Raw genomic sequence first — 19,656 nt, 5'->3', positions numbered from 1 at the left:
GGCACCCCAGGTTCAGCTCCGGCCGAAAACGAAAGGTGACCTCAGGCCTCAAGGTGAAGTTCCAGCGTTTCACGTCAGGGGAGTTGGGTGTGCAGGGGTCTCCGATGAGGCCACACTTCACCACGGAGTGCCTTAACCCTGCGACGCTCCTGGGGACACACAGGGTAGGAGCCCATTCACCAGTTTCGCATGATGACCTCTCTCCGTGCCGGAACGGCGGCCTCTGGCTTCTGAGGAGCCTTAGCGTAAGCAGGCCCCTGGAGACAGCTCTTCACCTTCATAGCTAGGGCAGTGTACTCCTCTCTGGGTTGCCCAGGTTGAGTGGCCCAGTCGTCAGAGAGACTGGCGAAAGCAGCGCTGGGCAGACTCCCTTTGCCGGTCAGTCGAACGGCCTCCTTGCCTGAAAGAGAACTGCAGTGCCAAAAGACACCGCGCTTTCGACTGGCTCCGGGAAGAGACTCGGGACAGCACTCTCACAGAAGCGAAAGCTAGGCCGTGGGCCCAGCCTGAGGAGCAGTACGTACGTTTGCCACACTTCTTTACACAGCTAGGCGCGAGCCAGAGAGCCTTGCTCACTGAGGCCTACCTAAGGTACTGCCATACTTACCCAGTAGATCCCACGCAGAGGTCCCTGTGCCCCAAAGGGCCTCCACGGAAGGGCCCTGTTCCTCCCGTTGTGTTTCCTTGAGGTAATCAGAAACCGCTGAGGATACCTGTAGGAGCTCAGGTATGAAGCTGGGCGACCCTGGCCAAACCTGATTCCCCTCCGTGGTAGACGAGACAGTGGCGGGTCCTAAGCTGCCTGAAGCACACTCCTCGCGCGCACCTTCTCTTTGCTGCCGGAAGGCCTCACGTAAGAAGTCTCAGTTGACTCGTGACAGAAGAAGTCTGGGTTGACTCGTGTGAGGCCTGCTGCTCTCCGTTCCTTGCTGGGAGCTTCAGCAGGAGCGCTCTGGAGCTCGCCGGCAGGAGAATTGTGAGTCCCCCCGCCCCACCCCGGCCTCAAGCAAAAGTCCAGATTTCCCCCCTTAGTAACACCTCGGAGTGCCAGAGGGAGCGGAGGGGCATGCGTTAACGGAATGCTTCAACCGTGGAAGGTATTTCACGAGACACTGTGCACTCACGTTCGTTGTAACAACTGTCAAAGGGCACTCACTGTATGCCTTCCAACTCCTCGGCCGTGTTGGAGCCCCAGGAAGTAAATGCGTTCGCTTGACTAAGCTCCGTGAACGTGCAACGGTGATGGCGAAGCGCTGCCCTGTTCGCTCGAAAGCTCTCGTTCGTGCGGCCTTCACACGGCCCCAAGGTACGCAGTTCTAAACAGCCTTACATTCCATGCTGGTGTGCCAAGCCCCCCACCCACCCGCAGGGAGGAATTTGGGCTCTTCTGAGAAACACCAGTGTGCGCCACAAGTGAAACCAGGGCGTCTCCCCCAGGACGTCGCCGACCGGCAGCCGGATGCCAGAGGTGTACTTCCAGCCGGAAAAAGAGGGAAAAGGACAGCTTTCCCAGGGACAATTCTGGACCCTTGGGACCATCCAGAATCACCAAGGCCTCAACTCTGCACGGCCTGGGGAACGCTCTTCCGCCTGTCCAGCAATCCCCACGTCAAAACCTTTCTCAGCAGAGGCAGGCACTCTCTCCCTTGTACTAGATAGCTCGGCAGAGCCTTCCGAGAAACACGCTGCGTCATTCAGCTTGAACGTGGGACGCGGAGGGGAGAGTACGCTTTCTCCCCGTTTGGAGGCGCCTTGCGCTTGGCTTCAAAGCTGCCTTGAACAGCACTAGCGGCCCGACGTCTCTGCACGGCAGGGCTGTCGTTGTGGGCCGAGGCTGCGTGTTCTCCCAAAGCGAAAACCGTGCTGGCAATCCCTTTCTAGGAACTCCTCCCACGGCACCCCAGGTTCAGCTCCGGCCGAACGAAAGGTGACCTCAGGCCTCAAGGTATGTTCCAGTGTTTCACGTCGGGGGAGTTGGGTGTGCAGTGGTTTCCATGAGGCCATACTCCACCACGGAGTGCCTTAACTCTGCGCCGCTCCTGGGGGCACACAGGATAGGAGCTCGTTCGCCAATTTCGCAGGATGACTTCTCTCCGTGCCGGAACGGCGGCTCCTGGCTTCTGAGGAACCTTAGCCTAAACAGGCCCCTGGAGAAAGCTCTTCACATTCATAGCAAGGGCAACGTACTGCTCTCTGGCTTGCCTGGGTTGAGTGCCCCAGTCGTCAAAGAGCCTCGCGAAGGCAGTGCTGCGCAGACTCCCTCTGCCAGTCGCACGGCCTCCTTGACTGAAAGAGAACTGCAGTGCCAAAAGGCACCGTGCTGACGACTGGCTCCAGGAGGAGACTCGGGACAGCACTCTCACAGAAGCGAAAGCTAGGCTGTGGGCCCAGCCTGAGGACCAGCACGTTGTCCACACTTAACACAGCTAAGGCATGAGCCAGACGACAGCCTTGGTCACTGAGGCCTACCTAAGGTACTGCCATACTTACCCAGTAGATCCCACGCAGAGGTCCCTGTGCCCCAAAGGGCCTCCACGGAAGGGCCCTGTTCCTCCCGTTGTGTTTCCTTGAGGTAATCAGAAACCACTGAGGATAACTACGTGAGCTCCGCTTTGAAACTGGGCGACCCTGGGCAAACCTTATTCCCCTCCGTGGTAGACGAGACAGTGGCGGGTCCTAAGCTGCCTGAAGCACACTCCTCGCGCCCACCTTCTCTTTGCTGCCGGAAGGCCTCACATAAGAGGCCTGAGTTTACTCGTGACGGAAGCCGTCTGAGTGTACTCGTGTGAGGCCTGCTGCTCTCAGTTCCTTGCTGGGAGCTTCAGCAAGAGCACTCTGGAGCTCGCCGACAAAAGAATTGTGAGCCCCCCCGGCCTCAAGTAAAAGTCCAGATTTCCCCCGTCAGTAACACCTCGGAGTGCCATAGGAGCGAAGAAGCATGCGTGAACGGAATGCTTCAACAGTGCTAGGGATTTATTTCACGAGACACTGTGCACTCACGTTCGTTGTAACAACTGTCAAAGGGCACTGTATGCCTTCCATCTCCTCTGTTGCGTTTGAGCCACAGGAAGTAAATGCATTCGTCTGATTAAGCTCCGTGAACGTGCAACGACGATGGCGAAGCGCTGCCCTGTTCGCTCGAAAGCTCTCGATTGTACGGCCTTCCAACGGCCTCAGGCTACGCAGTTGTAAACAGCCTTACATTCCATGCTGGTGTGCCCCCAGTTAGGAATTTGGGCTCTTCTGTGAGACACCAATGTGCGTCGCAAATGAAACCGGCGGGCTCCCCCAGGACGTCTGCGTACGGCAGTCGGTTGCCAGCTGTTTACTTCCAGCCGGAGAACGAAAAAGAGGACACCTTTCCCAGGGACAATTCTGGACCCTTGGGACCATCCAGAATCACCAAAGCCTCAACTTTGCACGGCCTGGGGAACGCTCTTCCTCACGTCCAGCAATCCCCACGTCAAAACCTTTCTCAGCAGAGGCAGGCACTCTCTCCCTTGTACTAGATAGCTCGGCAGAGCCTTCCGAGAAACATGCTGCGTCATTCAGCTTGAACGTGGGACGCGGAGGGGAGAGTACGCTTTCTCCCCGTTTGGAGGCGCCTTGCGCTTGGCTTCAAAGCTGCCTTGAACAGCACTAGCGGCCCGACGTCTCTGCACGGCAGGGCTGTCGTTGTGGGCCGAGGCTGCGTGTTCTCCCAAAGCGAAAACCGTGCTGGCAATCCCTTTCTAGGAACTCCTCCCACGGCACCCCAGGTTCAGCTCCGGCCGAAAACGAAAGGTGACCTCAGGCCTCAAGGTGAAGTTCCAGCGTTTCACGTCAGGGGAGTTGGGTGTGCAGGGGTCTCCGATGAGGCCACACTTCACCACGGAGTGCCTTAACCCTGCGACGCTCCTGGGGACACACAGGGTAGGAGCCCATTCACCAGTTTCGCATGATGACCTCTCTCCGTGCCGGAACGGCGGCCTCTGGCTTCTGAGGAGCCTTAGCGTAAGCAGGCCCCTGGAGACAGCTCTTCACCTTCATAGCTAGGGCAGTGTACTCCTCTCTGGGTTGCCCAGGTTGAGTGGCCCAGTCGTCAGAGAGACTGGCGAAAGCAGCGCTGGGCAGACTCCCTTTGCCGGTCAGTCGAACGGCCTCCTTGCCTGAAAGAGAACTGCAGTGCCAAAAGACACCGCGCTTTCGACTGGCTCCGGGAAGAGACTCGGGACAGCACTCTCACAGAAGCGAAAGCTAGGCCGTGGGCCCAGCCTGAGGAGCAGTACGTACGTTTGCCACACTTCTTTACACAGCTAGGCGCGAGCCAGAGAGCCTTGCTCACTGAGGCCTACCTAAGGTACTGCCATACTTACCCAGTAGATCCCACGCAGAGGTCCCTGTGCCCCAAAGGGCCTCCACGGAAGGGCCCTGTTCCTCCCGTTGTGTTTCCTTGAGGTAATCAGAAACCGCTGAGGATACCTGTAGGAGCTCAGGTATGAAGCTGGGCGACCCTGGCCAAACCTGATTCCCCTCCGTGGTAGACGAGACAGTGGCGGGTCCTAAGCTGCCTGAAGCACACTCCTCGCGCGCACCTTCTCTTTGCTGCCGGAAGGCCTCACGTAAGAAGTCTCAGTTGACTCGTGACAGAAGAAGTCTGGGTTGACTCGTGTGAGGCCTGCTGCTCTCCGTTCCTTGCTGGGAGCTTCAGCAGGAGCGCTCTGGAGCTCGCCGGCAGGAGAATTGTGAGTCCCCCCGCCCCACCCCGGCCTCAAGCAAAAGTCCAGATTTCCCCCCTTAGTAACACCTCGGAGTGCCAGAGGGAGCGGAGGGGCATGCGTTAACGGAATGCTTCAACCGTGGAAGGTATTTCACGAGACACTGTGCACTCACGTTCGTTGTAACAACTGTCAAAGGGCACTCACTGTATGCCTTCCAACTCCTCGGCCGTGTTGGAGCCCCAGGAAGTAAATGCGTTCGCTTGACTAAGCTCCGTGAACGTGCAACGGTGATGGCGAAGCGCTGCCCTGTTCGCTCGAAAGCTCTCGTTCGTGCGGCCTTCACACGGCCCCAAGGTACGCAGTTCTAAACAGCCTTACATTCCATGCTGGTGTGCCAAGCCCCCCACCCACCCGCAGGGAGGAATTTGGGCTCTTCTGAGAAACACCAGTGTGCGCCACAAGTGAAACCAGGGCGTCTCCCCCAGGACGTCGCCGACCGGCAGCCGGATGCCAGAGGTGTACTTCCAGCCGGAAAAAGAGGGAAAAGGACAGCTTTCCCAGGGACAATTCTGGACCCTTGGGACCATCCAGAATCACCAAGGCCTCAACTCTGCACGGCCTGGGGAACGCTCTTCCGCCTGTCCAGCAATCCCCAGGTCAAAACCTTTCTCAGCAGAGGCAGGCACTCTCTCCCTTGTACTAGATAGCTCGGCAGAGCCTTCCGAGAAACACGCTGCGTCATTCAGCTTGAACGTGGGACGCGGAGGGGAGAGTACGCTTTCTCCCCGTTTGGAGGCGCCTTGCGCTTGGCTTCAAAGCTGCCTTGAACAGCACTAGCGGCCCGACGTCTCTGCACGGCAGGGCTGTCGTTGTGGGCCGAGGCTGCGTGTTCTCCCAAAGCGAAAACCGTGCTGGCAATCCCTTTCTAGGAACTCCTCCCACGGCACCCCAGGTTCAGCTCCGGCCGAACGAAAGGTGACCTCAGGCCTCAAGGTATGTTCCAGTGTTTCACGTCGGGGGAGTTGGGTGTGCAGTGGTTTCCATGAGGCCATACTCCACCACGGAGTGCCTTAACTCTGCGAAGCTCCTGGGGTCACACAGGATAGGAGATCGTTCGCCAATTTCGCAGGATGACTTCTCTCCGTGCCGGAACGGCGGCTCCTGGCTTCTGAGGAACCTTAGCCTAAACAGGCCCCTGGAGAAAGCTCTTCACATTCATAGCAAGGGCAACGTACTGCTCTCTGGCTTGCCTGGGTTGAGTGCCCCAGTCGTCAAAGAGCCTCGCGAAGGCAGTGCTGCGCAGACTCCCTCTGCCAGTCGCACGGCCTCCTTGACTGAAAGAGAACTGCAGTGCCAAAAGGCACCGTGCTGACGACTGGCTCCAGGAGGAGACTCGGGACAGCACTCTCACAGAAGCGAAAGCTAGGCTGTGGGCCCAGCCTGAGGACCAGCACGTTGTCCACACTTAACACAGCTAAGGCATGAGCCAGACGACAGCCTTGGTCACTGAGGCCTACCTAAGGTACTGCCATACTTACCCAGTAGATCCCACGCAGAGGTCCCTGTGCCCCAAAGGGCCTCCACGGAAGGGCCCTGTTCCTCCCGTTGTGTTTCCTTGAGGTAATCAGAAACCACTGAGGATAACTACGTGAGCTCCGCTTTGAAACTGGGCGACCCTGGGCAAACCTTATTCCCCTCCGTGGTAGACGAGACAGTGGCGGGTCCTAAGCTGCCTGAAGCACACTCCTCGCGCCCACCTTCTCTTTGCTGCCGGAAGGCCTCACATAAGAGGCCTGAGTTTACTCGTGACGGAAGCCGTCTGAGTGTACTCATGTGAGGCCTGCTGCTCTCAGTTCCTTGCTGGGAGCTTCAGCAAGAGCACTCTGGAGCTCGCCGACAAAAGAATTGTGAGCCCCCCCGGCCTCAAGTAAAAGTCCAGATTTCCCCCGTCAGTAACACCTCGGAGTGCCATAGGAGCGAAGAAGCATGCGTGAACGGAATGCTTCAACAGTGCTAGGGATTTATTTCACGAGACACTGTGCACTCACGTTCGTTGTAACAACTGTCAAAGGGCACTGTATGCCTTCCATCTCCTCTGTTGCGTTTGAGCCACAGGAAGTAAATGCATTCGTCTGATTAAGCTCCGTGAACGTGCAACGACGATGGCGAAGCGCTGCCCTGTTCGCTCGAAAGCTCTCGATTGTACGGCCTTCCAACGGCCTCAGGCTACGCAGTTGTAAACAGCCTTACATTCCATGCTGGTGTGCCCCCAGTTAGGAATTTGGGCTCTTCTGTGAGACACCAATGTGCGTCCCAAATGAAACCGGCAGGCTCCCCCAGGACGTCTGCGTACGGCAGTCGGTTGCCAGCTGTTTACTTCCAGCCGGAGAACGAAAAAGAGGACACCTTTCCCAGGGACAATTCTGGACCCTTGGGACCATCCAGAATCACCAAAGCCTCAACTTTGCACGGCCTGGGGAACGCTCTTCCTCACGTCCAGCAATCCCCACGTCAAAACCTTTCTCAGCAGAGGCAGGCACTCTCTCCCTTGTACTAGATAGCTCGGCAGAGCCTTCCGAGAAACATGCTGCGTCATTCAGCTTGAACGTGGGACGCGGAGGGGAGAGTACGCTTTCTCCCCGTTTGGAGGCGCCTTGCGCTTGGCTTCAAAGCTGCCTTGAACAGCACTAGCGGCCCGACGTCTCTGCACGGCAGGGCTGTCGTTGTGGGCCGAGGCTGCGTGTTCTCCCAAAGCGAAAACCGTGCTGGCAATCCCTTTCTAGGAACTCCTCCCACGGCACCCCAGGTTCAGCTCCGGCCGAAAACGAAAGGTGACCTCAGGCCTCAAGGTGAAGTTCCAGCGTTTCACGTCAGGGGAGTTGGGTGTGCAGGGGTCTCCGATGAGGCCACACTTCACCACGGAGTGCCTTAACCCTGCGACGCTCCTGGGGACACACAGGGTAGGAGCCCATTCACCAGTTTCGCATGATGACCTCTCTCCGTGCCGGAACGGCGGCCTCTGGCTTCTGAGGAGCCTTAGCGTAAGCAGGCCCCTGGAGACAGCTCTTCACCTTCATAGCTAGGGCAGTGTACTCCTCTCTGGGTTGCCCAGGTTGAGTGGCCCAGTCGTCAGAGAGACTGGCGAAAGCAGCGCTGGGCAGACTCCCTTTGCCGGTCAGTCGAACGGCCTCCTTGCCTGAAAGAGAACTGCAGTGCCAAAAGACACCGCGCTTTCGACTGGCTCCGGGAAGAGACTCGGGACAGCACTCTCACAGAAGCGAAAGCTAGGCCGTGGGCCCAGCCTGAGGAGCAGTACGTACGTTTGCCACACTTCTTTACACAGCTAGGCGCGAGCCAGAGAGCCTTGCTCACTGAGGCCTACCTAAGGTACTGCCATACTTACCCAGTAGATCCCACGCAGAGGTCCCTGTGCCCCAAAGGGCCTCCACGGAAGGGCCCTGTTCCTCCCGTTGTGTTTCCTTGAGGTAATCAGAAACCGCTGAGGATACCTGTAGGAGCTCAGGTATGAAGCTGGGCGACCCTGGCCAAACCTGATTCCCCTCCGTGGTAGACGAGACAGTGGCGGGTCCTAAGCTGCCTGAAGCACACTCCTCGCGCGCACCTTCTCTTTGCTGCCGGAAGGCCTCACGTAAGAAGTCTCAGTTGACTCGTGACAGAAGAAGTCTGGGTTGACTCGTGTGAGGCCTGCTGCTCTCCGTTCCTTGCTGGGAGCTTCAGCAGGAGCGCTCTGGAGCTCGCCGGCAGGAGAATTGTGAGTCCCCCCGCCCCACCCCGGCCTCAAGCAAAAGTCCAGATTTCCCCCCTTAGTAACACCTCGGAGTGCCAGAGGGAGCGGAGGGGCATGCGTTAACGGAATGCTTCAACCGTGGAAGGTATTTCACGAGACACTGTGCACTCACGTTCGTTGTAACAACTGTCAAAGGGCACTCACTGTATGCCTTCCAACTCCTCGGCCGTGTTGGAGCCCCAGGAAGTAAATGCGTTCGCTTGACTAAGCTCCGTGAACGTGCAACGGTGATGGCGAAGCGCTGCCCTGTTCGCTCGAAAGCTCTCGTTCGTGCGGCCTTCACACGGCCCCAAGGTACGCAGTTCTAAACAGCCTTACATTCCATGCTGGTGTGCCAAGCCCCCCACCCACCCGCAGGGAGGAATTTGGGCTCTTCTGAGAAACACCAGTGTGCGCCACAAGTGAAACCAGGGCGTCTCCCCCAGGACGTCGCCGACCGGCAGCCGGATGCCAGAGGTGTACTTCCAGCCGGAAAAAGAGGGAAAAGGACAGCTTTCCCAGGGACAATTCTGGACCCTTGGGACCATCCAGAATCACCAAGGCCTCAACTCTGCACGGCCTGGGGAACGCTCTTCCGCCTGTCCAGCAATCCCCAGGTCAAAACCTTTCTCAGCAGAGGCAGGCACTCTCTCCCTTGTACTAGATAGCTCGGCAGAGCCTTCCGAGAAACACGCTGCGTCATTCAGCTTGAACGTGGGACGCGGAGGGGAGAGTACGCTTTCTCCCCGTTTGGAGGCGCCTTGCGCTTGGCTTCAAAGCTGCCTTGAACAGCACTAGCGGCCCGTCGTCTCTGCACGGCAGGGCTGTCGTTGTGGGCCGAGGCTGCGTGTTCTCCCAAAGCGAAAACCGTGCTGGCAATCCCTTTCTAGGAACTCCTCCCACGGCACCCCAGGTTCAGCTCCGGCCGAACGAAAGGTGACCTCAGGCCTCAAGGTATGTTCCAGTGTTTCACGTCGGGGGAGTTGGGTGTGCAGTGGTTTCCATGAGGCCATACTCCACCACGGAGTGCCTTAACTCTGCGCCGCTCCTGGGGGCACACAGGATAGGAGCTCGTTCGCCAATTTCGCAGGATGACTTCTCTCCGTGCCGGAACGGCGGCTCCTGGCTTCTGAGGAACCTTAGCCTAAACAGGCCCCTGGAGAAAGCTCTTCACATTCATAGCAAGGGCAACGTACTGCTCTCTGGCTTGCCTGGGTTGAGTGCCCCAGTCGTCAAAGAGCCTCGCGAAGGCAGTGCTGCGCAGACTCCCTCTGCCAGTCGCACGGCCTCCTTGACTGAAAGAGAACTGCAGTGCCAAAAGGCACCGTGCTGACGACTGGCTCCAGGAGGAGACTCGGGACAGCACTCTCACAGAAGCGAAAGCTAGGCTGTGGGCCCAGCCTGAGGACCAGCACGTTGTCCACACTTAACACAGCTAAGGCATGAGCCAGACGACAGCCTTGGTCACTGAGGCCTACCTAAGGTACTGCCATACTTACCCAGTAGATCCCACGCAGAGGTCCCTGTGCCCCAAAGGGCCTCCACGGAAGGGCCCTGTTCCTCCCGTTGTGTTTCCTTGAGGTAATCAGAAACCACTGAGGATAACTACGTGAGCTCCGCTTTGAAACTGGGCGACCCTGGGCAAACCTTATTCCCCTCCGTGGTAGACGAGACAGTGGCGGGTCCTAAGCTGCCTGAAGCACACTCCTCGCGCCCACCTTCTCTTTGCTGCCGGAAGGCCTCACATAAGAGGCCTGAGTTTACTCGTGACGGAAGCCGTCTGAGTGTACTCGTGTGAGGCCTGCTGCTCTCAGTTCCTTGCTGGGAGCTTCAGCAAGAGCACTCTGGAGCTCGCCGACAAAAGAATTGTGAGCCCCCCCGGCCTCAAGTAAAAGTCCAGATTTCCCCCGTCAGTAACACCTCGGAGTGCCATAGGAGCGAAGAAGCATGCGTGAACGGAATGCTTCAACAGTGCTAGGGATTTATTTCACGAGACACTGTGCACTCACGTTCGTTGTAACAACTGTCAAAGGGCACTGTATGCCTTCCATCTCCTCTGTTGCGTTTGAGCCACAGGAAGGAAATGCATTCGTCTGATTAAGCTCCGTGAACGTGCAACGACGATGGCGAAGCGCTGCCCTGTTCGCTCGAAAGCTCTCGATTGTACGGCCTTCCAACGGCCTCAGGCTACGCAGTTGTAAACAGCCTTACATTCCATGCTGGTGTGCCCCCAGTTAGGAATTTGGGCTCTTCTGTGAGACACCAATGTGCGTCGCAAATGAAACCGGCGGGCTCCCCCAGGACGTCTGCGTACGGCAGTCGGTTGCCAGCTGTTTACTTCCAGCCGGAGAACGAAAAAGAGGACACCTTTCCCAGGGACAATTCTGGACCCTTGGGACCATCCAGAATCACCAAAGCCTCAACTTTGCACGGCCTGGGGAACGCTCTTCCTCACGTCCAGCAATCCCCACGTCAAAACCTTTCTCAGCAGAGGCAGGCACTCTCTCCCTTGTACTAGATAGCTCGGCAGAGCCTTCCGAGAAACATACTGCGTCATTCAGCTTGAACGTGGGACGCGGAGGGGAGAGTACGCTTTCTCCCCGTTTGGAGGCGCCTTGCGCTTGGCTTCAAAGCTGCCTTGAACAGCACTAGCGGCCCGACGTCTCTGCACGGCAGGGCTGTCGTTGTGGGCCGAGGCTGCGTGTTCTCCCAAAGCGAAAACCGTGCTGGCAATCCCTTTCTAGGAACTCCTCCCACGGCACCCCAGGTTCAGCTCCGGCCGAAAACGAAAGGTGACCTCAGGCCTCAAGGTGAAGTTCCAGCGTTTCACGTCAGGGGAGTTGGGTGTGCAGGGGTCTCCGATGAGGCCACACTTCACCACGGAGTGCCTTAACCCTGCGACGCTCCTGGGGACACACAGGGTAGGAGCCCATTCACCAGTTTCGCATGATGACCTCTCTCCGTGCCGGAACGGCGGCCTCTGGCTTCTGAGGAGCCTTAGCGTAAGCAGGCCCCTGGAGACAGCTCTTCACCTTCATAGCTAGGGCAGTGTACTCCTCTCTGGGTTGCCCAGGTTGAGTGGCCCAGTCGTCAGAGAGACTGGCGAAAGCAGCGCTGGGCAGACTCCCTTTGCCGGTCAGTCGAACGGCCTCCTTGCCTGAAAGAGAACTGCAGTGCCAAAAGACACCGCGCTTTCGACTGGCTCCGGGAAGAGACTCGGGACAGCACTCTCACAGAAGCGAAAGCTAGGCCGTGGGCCCAGCCTGAGGAGCAGTACGTACGTTTGCCACACTTCTTTACACAGCTAGGCGCGAGCCAGAGAGCCTTGCTCACTGAGGCCTACCTAAGGTACTGCCATACTTACCCAGTAGATCCCACGCAGAGGTCCCTGTGCCCCAAAGGGCCTCCACGGAAGGGCCCTGTTCCTCCCGTTGTGTTTCCTTGAGGTAATCAGAAACCGCTGAGGATACCTGTAGGAGCTCAGGTATGAAGCTGGGCGACCCTGGCCAAACCTGATTCCCCTCCGTGGTAGACGAGACAGTGGCGGGTCCTAAGCTGCCTGAAGCACACTCCTCGCGCGCACCTTCTCTTTGCTGCCGGAAGGCCTCACGTAAGAAGTCTCAGTTGACTCGTGACAGAAGAAGTCTGGGTTGACTCGTGTGAGGCCTGCTGCTCTCCGTTCCTTGCTGGGAGCTTCAGCAGGAGCGCTCTGGAGCTCGCCGGCAGGAGAATTGTGAGTCCCCCCGCCCCACCCCGGCCTCAAGCAAAAGTCCAGATTTCCCCCCTTAGTAACACCTCGGAGTGCCAGAGGGAGCGGAGGGGCATGCGTTAACGGAATGCTTCAACCGTGGAAGGTATTTCACGAGACACTGTGCACTCACGTTCGTTGTAACAACTGTCAAAGGGCACTCACTGTATGCCTTCCAACTCCTCGGCCGTGTTGGAGCCCCAGGAAGTAAATGCGTTCGCTTGACTAAGCTCCGTGAACGTGCAACGGTGATGGCGAAGCGCTGCCCTGTTCGCTCGAAAGCTCTCGTTCGTGCGGCCTTCACACGGCCCCAAGGTACGCAGTTCTAAACAGCCTTACATTCCATGCTGGTGTGCCAAGCCCCCCACCCACCCGCAGGGAGGAATTTGGGCTCTTCTGAGAAACACCAGTGTGCGCCACAAGTGAAACCAGGGCGTCTCCCCCAGGACGTCGCCGACCGGCAGCCGGATGCCAGAGGTGTACTTCTAGCCGGAAAAAGAGGGAAAAGGACAGCTTTCCCAGGGACAATTCTGGACCCTTGGGACCATCCAGAATCACCAAGGCCTCAACTCTGCACGGCCTGGGGAACGCTCTTCCGCCTGTCCAGCAATCCCCAGGTCAAAACCTTTCTCAGCAGAGGCAGGCACTCTCTCCCTTGTACTAGATAGCTCGGCAGAGCCTTCCGAGAAACACGCTGCGTCATTCAGCTTGAACGTGGGACGCGGAGGGGAGAGTACGCTTTCTCCCCGTTTGGAGGCGCCTTGCGCTTGGCTTCAAAGCTGCCTTGAACAGCACTAGCGGCCCGACGTCTCTGCACGGCAGGGCTGTCGTTGTGGGCCGAGGCTGCGTGTTCTCCCAAAGCGAAAACCGTGCTGGCAATCCCTTTCTAGGAACTCCTCCCACGGCACCCCAGGTTCAGCTCCGGCCGAACGAAAGGTGACCTCAGGCCTCAAGGTATGTTCCAGTGTTTCACGTCGGGGGAGTTGGGTGTGCAGTGGTTTCCATGAGGCCATACTCCACCACGGAGTGCCTTAACTCTGCGCCGCTCCTGGGGGCACACAGGATAGGAGCTCGTTCGCCAATTTCGCAGGATGACTTCTCTCCGTGCCGGAACGGCGGCTCCTGGCTTCTGAGGAACCTTAGCCTAAACAGGCCCCTGGAGAAAGCTCTTCACATTCATAGCAAGGGCAACGTACTGCTCTCTGGCTTGCCTGGGTTGAGTGCCCCAGTCGTCAAAGAGCCTCGCGAAGGCAGTGCTGCGCAGACTCCCTCTGCCAGTCGCACGGCCTCCTTGACTGAAAGAGAACTGCAGTGCCAAAAGGCACCGTGCTGACGACTGGCTCCAGGAGGAGACTCGGGACAGCACTCTCACAGAAGCGAAAGCTAGGCTGTGGGCCCAGCCTGAGGACCAGCACGTTGTCCACACTTAACACAGCTAAGGCATGAGCCAGACGACAGCCTTGGTCACTGAGGCCTACCTAAGGTACTGCCATACTTACCCAGTAGATCCCACGCAGAGGTCCCTGTGCCCCAAAGGGCCTCCACGGAAGGGCCCTGTTCCTCCCGTTGTGTTTCCTTGAGGTAATCAGAAACCACTGAGGATAACTACGTGAGCTCCGCTTTGAAACTGGGCGACCCTGGGCAAACCTTATTCCCCTCCGTGGTAGACGAGACAGTGGCGGGTCCTAAGCTGCCTGAAGCACACTCCTCGCGCCCACCTTCTCTTTGCTGCCGGAAGGCCTCACATAAGAGGCCTGAGTTTACTCGTGACGGAAGCCGTCTGAGTGTACTCGTGTGAGGCCTGCTGCTCTCAGTTCCTTGCTGGGAGCTTCAGCAAGAGCACTCTGGAGCTCGCCGACAAAAGAATTGTGAGCCCCCCCGGCCTCAAGTAAAAGTCCAGATTTCCCCCGTCAGTAACACCTCGGAGTGCCATAGGAGCGAAGAAGCATGCGTGAACGGAATGCTTCAACAGTGCTAGGGATTTATTTCACGAGACACTGTGCACTCACGTTCGTTGTAACAACTGTCAAAGGGCACTGTATGCCTTCCATCTCCTCTGTTGCGTTTGAGCCACAGGAAGTAAATGCATTCGTCTGATTAAGCTCCGTGAACGTGCAACGACGATGGCGAAGCGCTGCCCTGTTCGCTCGAAAGCTCTCGATTGTACGGCCTTCCAACGGCCTCAGGCTACGCAGTTGTAAACAGCCTTACATTCCATGCTGGTGTGCCCCCAGTTAGGAATTTGGGCTCTTCTGTGAGACACCAATGTGCGTCGCAAATGAAACCGGCGGGCTCCCCCAGGACGTCTGCGTACGGCAGTCGGTTGCCAGCTGTTTACTTCCAGCCGGAGAACGAAAAAGAGGACACCTTTCCCAGGGACAATTCTGGACCCTTGGGACCATCCAGAATCACCAAAGCCTCAACTTTGCACGGCCTGGGGAACGCTCTTCCTCACGTCCAGCAATCCCCACGTCAAAACCTTTCTCAGCAGAGGCAGGCACTCTCTCCCTTGTACTAGATAGCTCGGCAGAGCCTTCCGAGAAACATGCTGCGTCATTCAGCTTGAACGTGGGACGCGGAGGGGAGAGTACGCTTTCTCCCCGTTTGGAGGCGCCTTGCGCTTGGCTTCAAAGCTGCCTTGAACAGCACTAGCGGCCCGACGTCTCTGCACGGCAGGGCTGTCGTTGTGGGCCGAGGCTGCGTGTTCTCCCAAAGCGAAAACCGTGCTGGCAATCCCTTTCTAGGAACTCCTCCCACGGCACCCCAGGTTCAGCTCCGGCCGAAAACGAAAGGTGACCTCAGGCCTCAAGGTGAAGTTCCAGCGTTTCACGTCAGGGGAGTTGGGTGTGCAGGGGTCTCCGATGAGGCCACACTTCACCACGGAGTGCCTTAACCCTGCGACGCTCCTGGGGACACACAGGGTAGGAGCCCATTCACCAGTTTCGCATGATGACCTCTCTCCGTGCCGGAACGGCGGCCTCTGGCTTCTGAGGAGCCTTAGCGTAAGCAGGCCCCTGGAGACAGCTCTTCACCTTCATAGCTAGGGCAGTGTACTCCTCTCTGGGTTGCCCAGGTTGAGTGGCCCAGTCGTCAGAGAGACTGGCGAAAGCAGCGCTGGGCAGACTCCCTTTGCCGGTCAGTCGAACGGCCTCCTTGCCTGAAAGAGAACTGCAGTGCCAAAAGACACCGCGCTTTCGACTGGCTCCGGGAAGAGACTCGGGACAGCACTCTCACAGAAGCGAAAGCTAGGCCGTGGGCCCAGCCTGAGGAGCAGTACGTACGTTTGCCACACTTCTTTACACAGCTAGGCGCGAGCCAGAGAGCCTTGCTCACTGAGGCCTACCTAAGGTACTGCCATACTTACCCAGTAGATCCCACGCAGAGGTCCCTGTGCCCCAAAGGGCCTCCACGGAAGGGCCCTGTTCCTCCCGTTGTGTTTCCTTGAGGTAATCAGAAACCGCTGAGGATACCTGTAGGAGCTCAGGTATGAAGCTGGGCGACCCTGGCCAAACCTGATTCCCCTCCGTGGTAGACGAGACAGTGGCGGGTCCTAAGCTGCCTGAAGCACACTCCTCGCGCGCACCTTCTCTTTGCTGCCGGAAGGCCTCACGTAAGAAGTCTCAGTTGACTCGTGACAGAAGAAGTCTGGGTTGACTCGTGTGAGGCCTGCTGCTCTCCGTTCCTTGCTGGGAGCTTCAGCAGGAGCGCTCTGGAGCTCGCCGGCAGGAGAATTGTGAGTCCCCCCGCCCCACCCCGGCCTCAAGCAAAAGTCCAGATTTCCCCCCTTAGTAACACCTCGCAGTGCCAGAGGGAGCGGAGGGGCATGCGTTAACGGAATGCTTCAACCGTGGAAGGTATTTCACGAGACACTGTGCACTCACGTTCGTTGTAACAACTGTCAAAGGGCACTCACTGTATGCCTTCCAACTCCTCGGCCGTGTTGGAGCCCCAGGAAGTAAATGCGTTCGCTTGACTAAGCTCCGTGAACGTGCAACGGTGATGGCGAAGCGCTGCCCTGTTCGCTCGAAAGCTCTCGTTCGTGCGGCCTTCACACGGCCCCAAGGTACGCAGTTCTAAACAGCCTTACATTCCATGCTGGTGTGCCAAGCCCCCCACCCACCCGCAGGGAGGAATTTGGGCTCTTCTGAGAAACACCAGTGTGCGCCACAAGTGAAACCAGGGCGTCTCCCCCAGGACGTCGCCGACCGGCAGCCGGATGCCAGAGGTGTACTTCCAGCCGGAAAAAGAGGGAAAAGGACAGCTTTCCCAGGGACAATTCTGGACCCTTGGGACCATCCAGAATCACCAAGGCCTCAACTCTGCACGGCCTGGGGAACGCTCTTCCGCCTGTCCAGCAATCCCCACGTCAAAACCTTTCTCAGCAGAGGCAGGCACTCTCTCCCTTGTACTAGATAGCTCGGCAGAGCCTTCCGAGAAACACGCTGCGTCATTCAGCTTGAACGTGGGACGCGGAGGGGAGAGTACGCTTTCTCCCCGTTTGGAGGCGCCTTGCGCTTGGCTTCAAAGCTGCCTTGAACAGCACTAGCGGCCCGACGTCTCTGCACGGCAGGGCTGTCGTTGTGGGCCGAGGCTGCGTGTTCTCCCAAAGCGAAAACCGTGCTGGCAATCCCTTTCTAGGAACTCCTCCCACGGCACCCCAGGTTCAGCTCCGGCCGAACGAAAGGTGACCTCAGGCCTCAAGGTATGTTCCAGTGTTTCACGTCGGGGGAGTTGGGTGTGCAGTGGTTTCCATGAGGCCATACTCCACCACGGAGTGCCTTAACTCTGCGCCGCTCCTGGGGGCACACAGGATAGGAGCTCGTTCGCCAATTTCGCAGGATGACTTCTCTCCGTGCCGGAACGGCGGCTCCTGGCTTCTGAGGAACCTTAGCCTAAACAGGCCCCTGGAGAAAGCTCTTCACATTCATAGCAAGGGCAACGTACTGCTCTCTGGCTTGCCTGGGTTGAGTGCCCCAGTCGTCAAAGAGCCTCGCGAAGGCAGTGCTGCGCAGACTCCCTCTGCCAGTCGCACGGCCTCCTTGACTGAAAGAGAACTGCAGTGCCAAAAGGCACCGTGCTGACGACTGGCTCCAGGAGGAGACTCGGGACAGCACTCTCACAGAAGCGAAAGCTAGGCTGTGGGCCCAGCCTGAGGACCAGCACGTTGTCCACACTTAACACAGCTAAGGCATGAGCCAGACGACAGCCTTGGTCACTGAGGCCTACCTAAGGTACTGCCATACTTACACAGTAGATCCCACGCAGAGGTCCCTGTGCCCCAAAGGGCCTCCACGGAAGGGCCCTGTTCCTCCCGTTGTGTTTCCTTGAGGTAATCAGAAACCACTGAGGATAACTACGTGAGCTCCGCTTTGAAACTGGGCGACCCTGGGCAAACCTTATTCCCCTCCGTGGTAGACGAGACAGTGGCGGGTCCTAAGCTGCCTGAAGCACACTCCTCGCGCCCACCTTCTCTTTGCTGCCGGAAGGCCTCACATAAGAGGCCTGAGTTTACTCGTGACGGAAGCCGTCTGAGTGTACTCGTGTGAGGCCTGCTGCTCTCAGTTCCTTGCTGGGAGCTTCAGCAAGAGCACTCTGGAGCTCGCCGACAAAAGAATTGTGAGCCCCCCCGGCCTCAAGTAAAAGTCCAGATTTCCCCCGTCAGTAACACCTCGGAGTGCCATAGGAGCGAAGAAGCATGCGTGAACGGAATGCTTCAACAGTGCTAGGGATTTATTTCACGAGACACTGTGCACTCACGTTCGTTGTAACAACTGTCAAAGGGCACTGTATGCCTTCCATCTCCTCTGTTGCGTTTGAGCCACAGGAAGGAAATGCATTCGTCTGATTAAGCTCCGTGAACGTGCAACGACGATGGCGAAGCGCTGCCCTGTTCGCTCGAAAGCTCTCGATTGTACGGCCTTCCAACGGCCTCAGGCTACGCAGTTGTAAACAGCCTTACATTCCATGCTGGTGTGCCCCCAGTTAGGAATTTGGGCTCTTCTGTGAGACACCAATGTGCGTCGCAAATGAAACCGGCGGGCTCCCCCAGGACGTCTGCGTACGGCAGTCGGTTGCCAGCTGTTTACTTCCAGCCGGAGAACGAAAAAGAGGACACCTTTCCCAGGGACAATTCTGGACCCTTGGGACCATCCAGAATCACCAAAGCCTCAACTTTGCACGGCCTGGGGAACGCTCTTCCTCACGTCCAGCAATCCCCACGTCAAAACCTTTCTCAGCAGAGGCAGGCACTCTCTCCCTTGTACTAGATAGCTCGGCAGAGCCTTCCGAGAAACATGCTGCGTCATTCAGCTTGAACGTGGGACGCGGAGGGGAGAGTACGCTTTCTCCCCGTTTGGAGGCGCCTTGCGCTTGGCTTCAAAGCTGCCTTGAACAGCACTAGCGGCCCGACGTCTCTGCACGGCAGGGCTGTCGTTGTGGGCCGAGGCTGCGTGTTCTCCCAAAGCGAAAACCGTGCTGGCAATCCCTTTCTAGGAACTCCTCCCACGGCACCCCAGGTTCAGCTCCGGCCGAAAACGAAAGGTGACCTCAGGCCTCAAGGTGAAGTTCCAGCGTTTCACGTCAGGGGAGTTGGGTGTGCAGGGGTCTCCGATGAGGCCACACTTCACCACGGAGTGCCTTAACCCTGCGACGCTCCTGGGGACACACAGGGTAGGAGCCCATTCACCAGTTTCGCATGATGACCTCTCTCCGTGCTGGAACGGCGGCCTCTGGCTTCTGAGGAGCCTTAGCGTAAGCAGGCCCCTGGAGACAGCTCTTCACCTTCATAGCTAGGGCAGTGTACTCCTCTCTGGGTTGCCCAGGTTGAGTGGCCCAGTCGTCAGAGAGACTGGCGAAAGCAGCGCTGGGCAGACTCCCTTTGCCGGTCAGTCGAACGGCCTCCTTGCCTGAAAGAGAACTGCAGTGCCAAAAGACACCGCGCTTTCGACTGGCTCCGGGAAGAGACTCGGGACAGCACTCTCACAGAAGCGAAAGCTAGGCCGTGGGCCCAGCCTGAGGAGCAGTACGTACGTTTGCCACACTTCTTTACACAGCTAGGCGCGAGCCAGAGAGCCTTGCTCACTGAGGCCTACCTAAGGTACTGCCATACTTACCCAGTAGATCCCACGCAGAGGTCCCTGTGCCCCAAAGGGCCTCCACGGAAGGGCCCTGTTCCTCCCGTTGTGTTTCCTTGAGGTAATCAGAAACCGCTGAGGATACCTGTAGGAGCTCAGGTATGAAGCTGGGCGACCCTGGCCAAACCTGATTCCCCTCCGTGGTAGACGAGACAGTGGCGGGTCCTAAGCTGCCTGAAGCACACTCCTCGCGCGCACCTTCTCTTTGCTGCCGGAAGGCCTCACGTAAGAAGTCTCAGTTGACTCGTGACAGAAGAAGTCTGGGTTGACTCGTGTGAGGCCTGCTGC

Source organism: Pseudorca crassidens, chromosome 20, assembly GCF_039906515.1.
Source record: "Pseudorca crassidens isolate mPseCra1 chromosome 20, mPseCra1.hap1, whole genome shotgun sequence".
NCBI classification, from domain to species: Eukaryota; Metazoa; Chordata; class Mammalia; order Artiodactyla; family Delphinidae; genus Pseudorca; species Pseudorca crassidens.
This window is presented reverse-complemented; position numbering follows the sequence as displayed.